The following is a 14,695-nucleotide window of genomic DNA, read 5'->3' on the forward strand; positions in this document are numbered from 1 at the left end:
TTTGAAAGACCTGCCTACAAGGATGGCATAGACTGGCATCCAGGAAGTTAGGTTTGGGGAAGAGTTCTTACCATAAACTGATAGGAGTGACTGACTGTGCCTAAGCTGGTTGAACAAAAACGGCTTATGCTGTACATCTTCCTTTCACTTGGGACTAGGGGATTTGGGTACATGACAGACTGGGAGTCCTTCCCTGATTGAAAATGTTTTCGCTTATGCTATCACAACTCATTGCTGCGGGCTTTCTGAATGTCCTTTGTGATTCCACTCTGGGAAGACCCTTAAAAACTTGGCCCTGGTTTCCTTCAATCTCTGTCCCATGTGACTTCCCACTTTGCTAATTTTACTTTTTTTTTTTTTTCTTTCTTCATGGTATATTTCAAACACATGGATGACATATGTTGAGCCTTGTGTGTTTTCCTAGAGAATCACTGAAACTTTGCCTGGTTCTAAGTACTCTGACACATCATTCAAGAACAAAATTCAAGAACATCTATAGGAATTTAAAATATCCAGAATCTAATAAAGTAAAATTCACAATGACTGGCATATAATAATAAATTACCAGGTGTGCAATGAAGCAGAAATGCTTAAAATATAAGGAGGAGAAAAATCAATCAACTTAAAATTATACAGAGTTGGTAGATCATATAATCAGAAGACAAGGGATTAAGACAGTATAATTATATTGCATACATTCCAAAATGTTGAACATATTAAGATATGGAATGCATTTTTTAAAGGACCCAAATCAACATTCTAGAAAATAACACAAAAATGTCTGAGATAAAATGTCACTAGATGAGATTAAGAGAAGATTAAAAGTTGCCAAATGGATACATGTATATGTATGGCTGAGTCCCTTTGCTGTTTATCTGAAACAATCACAACATTGTTATTTGACTATACCCCAATACAAAATAAAAGTTTAAAAAAATAAAATAAAATTCTAAAGAAAAATTTGCTAAACAAAACATGGAGACTGGGACAACTTCAAGCAGTCTAATGTACACATAGTTAGAATACTTGAAGAAGGAGAAAGGGAGGAAGACAAGCATTACAAGAAGTAATGGCTCCAAATGTCTCAAACCTAATAAAAAAAAACCCCTATAAATCAACAGATCTAAGAATCTCAACAAACCTTAAACATGAGAAATATATAAAGGAAGCTACACAAAAGTTTATCATAATCGAATTGCACAGAACATGTAATAAAGAAAACATTTTAAAAGCATCCAGAAAGAAAAAAGAAACATTATGGACAAATAAAGATAAGGGCTACCACAGATTTCTTGTCAGAAACAATGTAAGTGAGAAGACAATAAAGCAACAAAATCAAAGTACTTTTTTTTTTCACATTTTTATTTTTTTTATTTTTTTCCATTTATTTTTATTAGTTGGAGGCTAATTACTTTACAGTATTGTAGTGGTTTTTGCCATACATTGACATGAATCAGCCATGGATTTACATGTATTCCCCATCCCGATCCCCCCTCCCACCTCCCTCTCCACCCCGATCCCTCTGGGTCTTCCCAGTGCACCAGCCCCGAGCACTTGTCTCATGCATCCAACCTGGGCTGGTGATCTGTTTCACCTTTGGTAATACCCATTATACAGAGTGAAGTAAGCCAGAAAGATAAAGACCAATACAGTATACTAATGCATAAATATGGAATTTACAAAGATGGTAATGATAACCCTATATGCAAAACAGAAAAAGAGACACAGATGTACAGAACAGACTTTTGAACTCTGTGGGAGAAGGTGAAGGTGGGATGTTTCGAGAGAATAGCATCGAAACAAAGTACTTTTAAAAAGGCTATCAATCTAGAATTTTATACTTATGGATATTTACTTCATAAATGAGAAAAAAGAGGCATTTGAGACATAATAAAGTGGAAAAAGTGAAGAGGAACTAAAAAGCCTCTTGAGGAAAGTGAAAGAGGAGAGTGAAAAAGTAGGCTTAAAGCTCAACATTCAGAAAACTAAGATCATGGCATCTGGTCCCATCACTTCATGGGAAATAGATGGGGAAACAGTGGAAACAGTGTCAGACTTCATTTTTCTGGGCTCCAAAATCACTGCAGATGGTGATTGTGGCCATGAAATTAAAAGACACCTATTCCTTGGAAGGAAAGTTATGACCAACCTAGATAGCATATTAAAAAGCAGAGACATTACTTTGCCAACAAAGGTCCCTCTGGTCAAGGCTATGGTTTTTCCAGGGGTTATGTATGAATGTGAGAGTTGGAATGTGAAGAAAGCTGAGCGCTGAAAAATTCATGCTTTTGAATTGTGGTGTTGGAGAAGATTCTTGAGAGTCCCTTGGACTGCAAGGAGATCCAACCAGTCCATCCTAAAGGAGATCAGTCCTGGGAGTCCATTGGAAGGGCTGATGCTGAGGCTGAAACTCCAACACTTTGGCCACCTCATGCAAAGAGTTGACTCATTGGAAAAGACTCTGATGCTGGGAGGGGTTGGGAGCAGGAGGAGAAGGGGACGACAGAGGATGAGATGGTTGGATGGCATCATCGCCTCAATGGACATGAATTTGAGTAAACTCCGGGAGTTGGTGATGGATAGGGAGGCCTGGCGTGCTGCGATTCATGGGGTTGCAGAGAGTCGAACATGACTGAGTGACTGAACTGAACTGAAAGTGGGAAAAAAAAATAAATAAGTAACCAGCAGACACACACTAAAAGAAATGTTAAAGGAAGTCCTTTGGGCTGAAAAGAAATGATACTGGCTAAAAAAAGGCTTGCCAAAGAATGAAGCTAATAGGAAATGATAACTCTGTAAGTAAATATTATACATTTTGTCTCATTATTTAAAGTAGAATACAGTTGACTGTTTCAACAAAAATAAAAACCGTGTAATGTTGTGGTTAATAACATAGGCTGTGATACACCATATAGCAATAATAATATGGAGATCAGTAAGAAATTAAAAATTCTTTTGTAACATTCTTATATTTTACATAAAAAGATAGGTAAATTACCCACTGTTTTTAAGTTCTATAAGAAAAAAAAGAAAAGGGAGGATGGTAGAAAGGAAAGGAAGAAGGGAGGCAGGGAGGTAAAAGGAAAAGGGAAGAAAAAAATTAAATATTGCATTAGACCAGCTTGACTTTATCAAGAATAATAGCAAAATAGAATTGTAAATGCTCAAAACACATCAATAGATTCTGGTAACACGCTGATGGAAAAAAAGTAATGTGTTCTTTTTCAAATTGGATAATCCTAAAAAATGATAAAGAAGATAAAACTTTGTTATACCATCAATAAGACATGACATTTGGATATATATTTTTTATTATGGTTTTATATATGTAAATATTATCTCAAATATTTTCAGTGTGAAAAGGTACATATTAAAGTATACATATTCATTATCTTTTCTAGAATTGCAATCAACATATAATATTTATATCCTACTCTTTTATTTTATTATAGCATATATGTTCCCTAAGGTCCAAGATTGTTTTGGATATCTTAATAATAGTGATTAGTATTATCTTAATAATAGTAATTGACATTGTTCAATAAATATTGTATTCTTAAAGTTACACTAAGAATTTTACACATTGCATTAATTCCTTATAAGAGAACATAGTATAGAATGTTTAACAGCTGTTAATTAATTGATTAATGTTTGTAAGTATAAGTTGTATTTTATACAACTTATGTAAAAGTAAATTAACTTTTACATAGTAAGTATTAATTTCTGGTAATAATAATCAATCCATCATACTGAAACAGCCTTGTTACAAAATCAAAACCAGCAAATGCTGGATTAAATATTTAAAACATAGCTGTGTCACTCTGATTCAGAATAAAAGAGAAGACCTTCATAAAGTGTCCAAGAGTGGAAGACCTAGTTTATCTATGTTGTTGTTGATTGTTCACTCACTCAATTGGGTCCAACTGTTTGCAACCCCAAGGACTGCAGCACACCAGGCTTCCCTGTCCTTCACAATCTCCTGGAGTTTGCTCAAACTTACGTCCTTTGAATTCGTGATGCCATCCAACTACCGTATCCTCTATTATCTCCTTCTCCTCCTGCCTTCAATCTTTCCCAGCCTGAGGGTCTTTTCCGATGTGTTGGCTCTTTGCATCAGATGGCCAAAATATTGGAGCTTCAGCTTCAGGATCAGTCCTTCTAACAGATTTCCTTTAGGATTGATTGGTTTGATCTCCTTGCAGTCCACGGGACTCTCAGGAGTCTTCTCCAGCACTACAGTTCAGAAGTATCAATTATTTGGCTCTCAGCCTTCTTTATGATCCAACTCTCACATCCATACATGTCTACTGAAAAAAACAAAGCTATGGTTAATCTTTGAGCCACCTAAAAGTGCATGGTGACAGAGCTTCAGCTTCAGTGGTCATGATTATTAGGGGTATGAAATAAAATTAGACTGGAGAATTTACCATAAAGCTAGAATTCAAATGAATATATGCTCAATGAAAAGGTTTAAATAAAACAGACCAAAGGTAGATGTCAGAAAAAAATTTGTATTAGCTGTGGCCCTGGGTAGAAAACGAAACTTTATTTGAGAGTTCAGGAGAATCAGGTTCACCCTGATGTCTTTGGAAATTATTACTCAGAGTTACACTATCCCTGTGAATTAAGAAACTACAAGTTAGGAATTTTAAATTAATTTAAATTAAATTTAAGTGTCTCAGATACTTGGCATAAGGAGATAAAATTCTTTCATGCAGTACTACGTTCTCAAACCTGATTTTTTTATTATTCCCACAAAGTTTTAACAAACAAGGATTCAGCCTAATTTTTAAAAAATTATTAAGAAATAAAACTTCACAGGAACAAGACAAGGGTGCCCAATGTCACCACTACTCTTCAAAATAGTTTTAGAAGTTTTAGCCAGAGCAATCAGAGAAGAAAATGAAATAAAAAGAATCCAGGTTGGAAAAGAAGAAGTTAAACTCTCACTGTTTGCAGATGACATGATCCTCTACATAGAAAACCCTAAAGACACCACCAGAAAATTACTGGAGTTAATCAATGAATATAGTAAATTTGCAGGATATAAAATTAATACATAGAAATCCTTTGCATTCCTATACACTAATGATAAGAAAACAGAAAAGGAAATTAAGGAAACAATCCCATTCATCATTATCATGAAAACAATAAAATACTTAGGAATAAATCTACCTAAGGAAACAAAAGACCTATATATAGAAAACTATAAAACACTGATGAAAGAAATCAAAGATGACACAAATAGATGGAGAAATCCATGTTCATGGATTGGAAGAATCAATATTGTCAAAATGGCTATACTACCCAAAGCAATCTATAGATTCAATACAATCCCTATCAAGCTACCAACGGTATTTTTCACAGAACTAGAAAAATAATTTCACAATTTGTATGAAAATACAAAAAAAAAAAAAAAAAAAACAACTCTAACAGCCAAAGCAAACTTGAGAAAGAAGAATGGAACTGGAGTAATCAACCTGCCTGACTTCAGACAATACTACAAAACTACAGTCATCAAGACAGTATGGTACTGGCACAAAGACAGAAATATAATCAGTGGCACAAAATAGAAGGCCCAGAGATAAATCCATGCACCTATGCACACCTTATCTTTGACAAAAGAGGCAAATATACAATGGAGAAAAGACAGTCTCTTTAACAAGTGGTGCTGGGAAAACTGGTCAACCACTTGTAAAAGAATGAAACTAGAACACTTTCTAACACCAATCACAAAAATAAATTCAAAATGGATTAAAGATCTCAATGTAAGACCAGAGACTATAAAACTCCTAGAAAAAACATGGAAAAACACTCTCTGACATAAATCACAGCAGGATCCTCTATGAACCACCTCCCAGAGGAGTGGAAATAAAAGTAAAAATAAACAAATAAACAAATAAAAGCTTTTGCAGAATGAAGGAAACTATAAGTAAGGTGAAAAGACAACCTTCAGAATGGGAGAAAATAATAGCAAATGAAGCAACTGATAAAGAATTAATCTCAAAAATACACAAGCAGCTCATGCAGCTCAATTCCAGAAAAATAAATGACCCAATCAAAAAATGGGCCACAGAACTCAACAGACATTTCTCCAAAGAAGACATACAGATGGCTAACAAAGACATGAAAAGATGCTCAATATCACTCATTATCAGAAAAATGTGAATCAAAACCACAATGAGGTACCATCTCATGCCAGTCAGAAAGGCTGCTATCAAAAAGTCTACAAACAATAAATGCTGGAGAGGGTGTGGAGAAAAGGGAACACTCTTACACTGTTGGTGGGAATGCAAACTAGTACAGCTACTATGGAGAACAGTGTGGAGATTCCTTAAAAACCTGGAAATAGAACTGCCATATGACCCAGCACTGGGCATACACACCGAGGAAACCAGAATTGAAAGAGGCACGTGTACACCAGTGTTCATTGCAGCACTGTTTATAATAGCCAGAACATGGAAACAACCTAGATGTCATCAGCAGATGAATGGATAAGAAAGCTGTGGTACATATACACAAGGAATATTACTCAGCCATTAAAAAGAATTCATTTGAATCAGTTCTAATGAGGTGGATGAAACTTGGGCCTATTACACAGAGTGAAGTAAGTCAGAAAGAAAAAATACCAATACAGTATATAAATGCATATATATGGAATTTAGAAAGATGGCAACGATGACCCTATATGTGACACAGCAAAAGAGACACAGATATAAAGACCAAACTTTTGAACTCTGTGGGAGAAGGCGAGGGTGGGATGATTTGAGACAATAGCATTGAAACATGTATATTACCATATGTGAAATAGATCGCCAGTCCAGGTTCGATGCATGAAACAGGGCACTCAAAGCTGGCGCACTGGACCAACCGAGAGGGATGGGATGGGGAAGGAGGTGGGAGGGGGTTTCTGGATGGGAGCACACGTACACCCATGGCTGATTCATGTCAATGTATGGCAAAAACCACCACAATATTGTAAAATAATAAGCCTCCAATTAAAATAAATTAATTAATTAAATTTTAAAAGAGAAAAAAAAGAAAAAGCAAAAGACTTTAGAGAGAATCAGAAATAGAATGAATGCAAAATCAGACCTCAATAATATTAGATACTGAATTATTAGAAACAGAATTAAAATGTAATATATATATCTCAATGAAGGTGTTAGTCACTCAGTCATGTCCAACTCTTTGCTATCCCATGGGCTGTAGCCTGCCAGGCTCCTCTGTCTATGGGATTCTCCAGGCAAGAATACTGGAATGGATTGCCATTCCCTTCTCCAGGGGATCTCCCAGATCCAGGGATCAACCCTAGGACTCCTGCATTGCAGGCAGATTCTTTACTGGCTGAACCACCAGGGAATCCAAAGCATCCAGTCCCATCACTTCATGGCAAATAGATGGGGAAATAATGGAAACAGTGACAGACTTTATTTTCTTGGGCTCCAAATTTACTTCAGATAGTGCCTGCAGCCACGAAATTAAAAGACACTTGCTCCTTGGAAGAAAAGCTATGACAAACCTAGACAGCATGTTTAAAAGCAGAGACATTACTTTGCCAAAAAATGTCTGTATAGTCGAAGTTTCCAATAGTCATGTATGGATATGAGAGTTGAACCATAAAGAAGGCTGAACACTGAAGAAATGGTGCTTTTGAACTGTGGTGTTGGAGAAGACTCTTGAGAGTTCTTGGACTGCAAGGAGATCCAACCAGATAATCCTAAAGAAAATCAACCCTGAGTACTCATTGGAAGGACTGATTCTGAAGCTCCAATACTTTGGCCACCTGATGTGAAGAGCTGTTTCATTAGAAAAGATCCCAAAGCTGGGAAAGATTGAAGGCAGAAGAAGAATGGGATGACAGAGGATGAGATGGTTGGATGGCATCACTGACTCAATGGATATGAGTTTGAGCCAGCTCTGGGCGATGGTGAAGGACAGGGAAGCCTGGCATGCTGCAGTCCATGGGGTCGCAGAGAGTTGGACTCGACTGAGTGACTTAATAACAACAATATCACAATACATAAAGAAACAAAAGTACGAAACACATAAAGAAAAAATATCAAGAATGACTAAGAAGATTTGAAAGATACCAAACAGAATTTCTTAAAAGAAAAGTATAGTTACTGCCATCAGAAATTATATGAAAGTTTTAAATAGCAAACTGTAAACTTAGGTTGAATGACAACTCTGAAGCAAAGTTAAAGAAATGTCATATATGTATGAAGGCTAAGAAATCTAGAAGTTAATAGAAAAGTCTAACTTAGAACTAAATTAGGATTCAAGGAAGTTGTTAGAAAATATTAAAAATAGAAGCATTATTTGGAGACATAATGGCTTAGAATTTTCTAACTTAAATAAAAACACCCCCTCAATTATTTGGGAAGATATATGTTCCCAAATATACTAAATAGAAATAGTTTGTACTTATAAACACTATATTCAAGCTTCAAAGCAACAGATAAAAGTTATTAAAAGCACTCAGAGGGCAAAGACAAATTGCCTACAAAGAATAATGTTCAAACCACCTTACCATAATAACAATGGATACCAGAAGTCAGTGTAATATAAAAACTGTGAAATAAAGTTATTTTACAACCAACAAACAATAAATGTTGTTTTGCAACCTTGAGAACTCCCCAGGTATAGTCTGAAACTAGTCCCCATACACTAAAGATGAAGACAGACCAAAGAAAAAGGCAAGCCACTCCAAATTGGTAGGTATGTATTTTGATAATGGAATTTACTTACGTGGTGCCTTGGGTGACTACAACTCAAGTAGGTCTAGGGACCTCCCTGGTGGTCCATTGGTTAAGGATCCTCTTTTGGACTTCCCTGGTTGCTCAGATGGTAAAGAGTTTGCCTGCAATGCGGGAGACTTGGGTTCAGTCCCCGACTTAGGAAGATCCCCTGGTGGAGGAAACAGCAACCGAATCCAGTATTCTTGCCTGAAAAATCCCATGGATGGAGAGTCCATGGGGTCACAGAGTCAGACATGATTGAGTGACTTAGACTTTTCAAAGCAGGGGAAGTGGGTTTGATCCCTGGTCAGGGAACTAATATCCCACATGCTGCAGGGTGACTAAGCCCACATGCTATAACTAGAGAGCCTGTGTGCTGCAACTGTTAATACTAAGTACATGAGCTATAGGGCCATGATCCTCAACTAGAGAAATTTCTGTGTACCACAATGAACATCTGCCCTGAAGCACCATAAGGAAAGGCCCAGTATATCCAAAATTAAAAAGACAAGTAGGTCTTTGCACCCACAACCAGAATCTTAACAGTTATATAGAGACCTTAACCAAATTCAGTAATATACTTAATTCAAACGGTCACAGCAACACCTTACTGAACCCTTGGTTGGGGGTTGGATTATCCAAGGAGTTCACTGGTGCCATCATTTGTTTCAACATAAGCAGACTCATCAGGTCTGGACACAAGATAGTCTGTTTGGATACTGGCTCAGGTGCTTCTTTGCAAAGCAGTGGTAATGTCCAAGACGGTTCAATTTTGGAGGACAGCTTTTCTTACTAGAGACATTTCAGTGCTATTAAGGACAGACTTGGAGAAGGAAATGGCAACCCACTCCAGTATTCTTGCCTGGAGAATCCCATGGGAAGAGGAACCTGGATAGCTACAGTCCATGGGGTCGCAAAAGTCGGACACAACTTAGTGACTAAACCATCACCACCACCAAGGACAGACTTTGTTGGTTCTCATTAAGCCCTGCTGGGCGGTTTTTTTAAGGGTTATAATGTCCTCCAGGCCAGTGAAAAGAATAAAGATGATGGCCAAATGACCATACCAATGGGAAACAGAGCATGCTCCCCTGGCCTTGAGAACAGGGAGATGGAACTTTAGGAAATTGACCTGTTTGCACATATTATACATTAGTGGGGGAGGGAGCACTGTCAGGAGTGAGGAGATAGAGTGTGGGATGGGACATACCAGACGAGGGCCTGCATCTTCTCCCCTCTTTGGTTTCAGCACGCTCAGCTCATAGTAGGTCAAGATGTCAGAGAGAACTCAGCTGTTATCCCTTATACAGGGGTGCAGAGTAACTCAACCACCCCAGTGGGCTATTCCATTACAAATTCTGGTAGAGAATATCTTCCCCAGAAGATGTGATTGGATGAGGTTTTATCAACAATATAGCGTGATGATCCACTGTGAGAAATGGAGCAATGATGGTTTCTTGTGATTTCCATAACTTTATAGTGTTGAGTGTCTCAGCAGGCATCTCCAGTCTGGCATATGGAGCAATAGTCCCTATTGATTGCTCATTTGAATGTATGGAAGCTGGAGATAGTATGTTAGTCCCTAGGCCAAGGTGGTTTTACCTTGGTAGTCATGTAAGTTGCTGCTTTGATATTCTACTCTTCCTTTCTACCAAACCTGCTGCTTCAGACTATGGGAGAGATAGAGCCTCCATTCAATGTCATGTTCTTTAGCCCAGTCTTGCACAGCATGACCTTTAAAATATGACACTAACTACTGTTTATTTTACCAGGGCATTTGTGCATTGTACTCTGCATCTCTACGACCATAATGGTGCAAGCTGGTTATACAGTGTCCACACAAGCAAGGGCACATTTAGAACCCTCAATCAGAGGGGGAGGACCAACATAAACAATTTTCCAGTTTCTCACTGATTGGGAACTCTGGTGGGTGGTGCCAGATTCATTTGGCTGTTGTCTTGGGCTTTGTTTAGAGTCTAAAACAACACTTTCTGTTATAGCATTAACCAAATCACTGTATTTCAAAGTCTATCTGGCATTCTTGACAATACTCCATCCTAACCATGCACCGTGCTAGCTGCTTTTCTATGTACTTTGCCTGTTGTGTCTACTGAAGTGTTAGTTGATAGGATCCATATGCAGGCTAAGGCTGGTATGCACTAGGATATTGAAACAGAGAGGACAGTCTCAGTCTCTTGCAAGATAGCCCAACTTTATTTCCACATATTTTGACCCCATGGGGTTTAATCATGATCGTTTACCCCTCAGCTTCTCATTGTCCAAATCATAGAGTTAATCCCTTTAGAACAACTCAATTATTAATGCAAAGAGCAGTGGCCCAGGCTTCTGAGTGATCTGCAATCAAACTGCTTTGAATTCAGCCCATGGACTCCTGCAGTTTCTTCTGTTTCCATCCAGATGGTATAAATGTTGGACTGAATAACAGCTGCAACCCATGTGGGCAGGTTGCCCCAATTTGGCCCAACTCTGTACCTGCATCAGAGGGCAATTTTACCCACTCCCTCTCTACAGGCCACAGGGGCTGTCAGAGGAACAGGAGTGGGGACATTTGAAGGCTCTACATTCTCTACAAGGCCAGGTAGCAAGCACATTTCTCTCTGTGTTTATGTGTATTTATACTTCTGATTATGGAGAACCCTGACTTATACAGAGGTAGGGAGAAAGGTTAGTGATTGTAGCTGTAAAAAAATAGCATGAGGTTTGTTCTCTACTTCTGTGTCTCTATTCTGCTTTGAAAAATAAGATCATTTACAGAAGGAACTGGGCTTCTCTAGTGGCTCAGACAGTAAAGAATCCACCTGCCACGTGGGAGACCTTGGTTTGATTTCTGGGTTGGCAAGATTCCCTGGAAGAGGGCATGGCAACCCACTCCAGTATTCTTGCCTGGAGAATTCCCAATGTCAGAGGAGCCTGGCGGACTACAGTCCATGGGGTCACAAAGAGTTGGACACAATTGAGTGACTAAGCACACACAGAAGAAGCTAACGCAACAATGAAAATCAACTATTCTCCAATAAAAATTAATTTAAGAAATAGCATGAGGTATCCCTATGATGGAAATATTCTATATCTTGACTGTGGTGGTCTTCATAGTAATCTATACTTGTAATAAGATTGTGCAGAACTAAACATACATACACACACAAATAAGTGCATATAATTCTGCTGAAATCTGAATAAAGTTGGTAGATGTTATCAAAATCTATTTTTCAGTTTTATTACTATACTATATTTAGGCAAAATGTGATCTTTGAAGAAAATGTGTGGTGGATATTGGATGCCTCTTTGTTAATTCTTATAATTGCATTTAGTCTATAATTATCTCCAAAAATTTAAACTAATTTTAAAAAATTTAATCAATTAATTAATGAAATGGATACCATATTCTAAGGTAAGATGCAAGGTCATCATGCAGAACTTGCAAATAGTTATCTGAAAACTAATTTTCTGGCCTCAGCTGTCTATCCACCTACAAATTATAAAATCGATTAAAGAAATGAGGTGAATAATTGAAGTAAAAATGTTTCTGAGGGTTGTGGATTGTTCCAAGTTCAATTCCTTCCAATCACCCATAGAGGGTGAAGGGTGTCTGTCTCTTATCTAAAGTCTAGAGAAGAGACCTCAAGAGGACCACTCAGAGTACCTGAAGCTATTGGACACAGAGGACACTTGTCTATTTCAGGTTGGAATTTCACCTGGTAGGAACAATGAAAATTCAGCAGATAAAAGAGGACTCCTAAGTAACCTGCCCAAATTAGAGGTACATTTGGATTTTTTTTTTTTTAAATCAGATTCTGCATTCTTGTCCAGTTCTGCTTATGGTGCTGGGAACTCCATTTTCTAAGAATTTGCCCATATTCATTTAGATGCTGAAATGTACCTATTGTTGTATAGCAGCTATCTGTGGGAAAAATACAAGCAAAGCCTGTGAAGCATATTCTAAGAAGCATCAACATGTATTAATTGAAGGAACCAAAAAATATTGATCATAAATAAACCCAGGTACATAAGAACCAGATGGACTTAAATAAAAGATCCATCTGTATGGGAGCACATTTTCCTTTGTAAATCTAACAAGATGAATTAGTAAGAGAAGGGCTGAGTGGTATCAACTCAGCTCCTCATACTTGGGATAGAATTTAACAGTGCGATTTCTAAAATGCAAATGTTGAGGGGGGAGGGATCAAGTAGGACTTTCAGATTAACAAATACACGTTATATATATATATATAAAGTAAATAATCATCAAGGACCTACTATATAGCACAAGGAATTCTACTCAATATTCTGTAATAGCCGGTATAGGAAAGGAATCTGAAAAGAAAATATATGTATATTTTTATGTATAATGGAGTCACTTTGCTGCACTCCTGAAAATGAACATAACATTGTCAATCAATGATACTCCAATATAAAAGAAAAATTAAATTAAAAACAAATTCTAAAAACTTAATATTTACCATTTCAGTCTCTACTTACAAAATAAAGGTTTGAAATATATTACTGACGAGAGTACACTCAATACAAAGAAAATGGAGATGCATCATGCTAGAGATGTATCAACTAACTCATCTTTATCTGAGGTAGTGGACCAAGTTTGGCCCAGAATTAGCATTGTTAAAAGAACAACCAAAGTACCTCAGAGAAGATGGAAACTACTAGCAAAGTATCTGATGAATTATCCAAAAGTATTTACTTTTTTATCAGAAAGCTAATCTTACTACAGCATTGAACTCCATTGTGATTTATCTACATTGTGTTAAGGGTATATATTGTTACAACATTTTTAGTGGTTGCTCCTGGTATTATGTTCCATATGCAAAACTTATCACAGTCTACTTGTCTTGAATGACATTTTACCAGCACAAATAAAGCATAGAAACATTACTCCTTTCACACAACTTTATACTTCCCCATTTACAAAATTATTTGTTTAAAATATTCCTTTCCCCCACACTCAGACTCACACCACAATGTGTCGTAAGTTTTTTTCTCACAAATCTGGAGTCTCTCCAAAGAGAAGGGCTTAGGACAGCTTCTCAAAAATTGAATCATAGGAATGAAAATCCAAAGAGTTCTCCCCAAATGGTTTGGACTGTGAAAAATGTTCAAATTGAGGTCATTCAGAAGGAAGAAGTCTCAGTGATGATTGAAATGAAAGTTTTATCTCCTTGTGTACTTAGTCTGACATCGTATTAGCCAATAATTTTATTTAGAAACAATAATGTGACTTCCATTGTATCTGACTGATAGAACTGCAAATTCATATTCAATTCAGCATTAAGTTAACAATGCTGAAATTACTTTTAAAATGCATGTTAATTATTTACGGATTTTAGATCATTTTAATGATTTTACAGAAATATTAGTTGGCTTTTGTAGTGGCTGTACAGTTCACAAGGGACCCCACTCACTTGAGCTACCTGTCAACCCCACTGCAGAAGACTTGCTAGTCACTTTCTATGTGTTACTTGCTACCCTGCCAGACAGTGATCTTCAACCTGGCTGCTTGTTAGAATCATCTGAGGAACCTAAAAATCCTGATGCTGCAGCCCCAACCCCCAGAAATTCCAATTTAATTGGACACAGTAATTTCTCAAATTCCCCAGATGCATGTATTGCGGTGCCTAGCTAACTTACTGCCACATGCATTGACTTGAGACAATCAGAACTCAGAGAATCTAGCTTAGGACAGAAAGAAAATGACTGGTTTGCCTCAATGGGTGGGATGGTATGCTCCTGAATAACAGAGGTATCAAGAGGAACATGTATGCCTGCAATGAGAGGAGAAAGAAGTGGAGTCACTGAGAGGAGCAGAAGGAATGGGAGGGCTATTCATGAGGGAGGGGACATATGTATACTTATGGCTGATTCATGTTGATGTATGGCAGAAACCAACACAATACTGTAAAGCAATTATCCTTTAATTAAAA

Source organism: Dama dama, chromosome 30, assembly GCF_033118175.1.
Source record: "Dama dama isolate Ldn47 chromosome 30, ASM3311817v1, whole genome shotgun sequence".
NCBI classification, from domain to species: Eukaryota; Metazoa; Chordata; class Mammalia; order Artiodactyla; family Cervidae; genus Dama; species Dama dama.